Source organism: Pteropus alecto, unplaced genomic scaffold (genome assembly GCF_000325575.1).
Source record: "Pteropus alecto unplaced genomic scaffold, ASM32557v1 scaffold25, whole genome shotgun sequence".
NCBI classification, from domain to species: domain Eukaryota; kingdom Metazoa; phylum Chordata; class Mammalia; order Chiroptera; family Pteropodidae; genus Pteropus; species Pteropus alecto.
In genome coordinates this window covers 2264316-2264704 of record NW_006441955.1, presented here as the reverse complement: position 1 = coordinate 2264704, position 389 = coordinate 2264316, and the positions used below count along the sequence as shown (strand labels likewise).

General features: G+C 41.6%; 1 protein-coding gene across 1 annotated transcript in view; it reads left to right on the top strand.

Annotated features, from left to right (window-relative positions):
* The window catches only part of AGBL4 (ATP/GTP binding protein like 4), a 956697-nt gene that overhangs the window by 910820 nt on the left and 45488 nt on the right, over positions 1–389 (top strand). The gene's annotated exons all lie outside the window — the stretch shown is intronic.

Sequence of the window (389 nt, the reverse complement as noted above, 5' to 3'; positions counted from 1 at the left end):
ATCCCCCTCCCCTCCTTCCTCTGTCTTCTCTCTTCTTCCCATCCTTCTTTCCTCTCTTTCTCTCCCCATTGCCTCCCCTTTGTCTTCCGTCTAGCCTCTCATCCTCTGCACATCTCTCTCTCTCTCTCTCTGCTTTTGCACTTCTTTTGCCAAATCGCTTTTCTTATTAGTTTCCTCACAAAATTTCTCTGAAAACCCCAGGCATGTCATGATGAAATTAGAGGTTACTTTCTAGCTTGCTTGATTTTTTTTAGAGGTTGTGGGTAATTCTAGTTTCCTGAGTGTTAATTTTAATTTCAGTGTCACAGGATAAGGGTTTTGTGATAAAATGTGACCGTTTCTGCTTTCCTTTATCCTTTTGTTTTTGGATTGACCCATTAGTCCTTCCC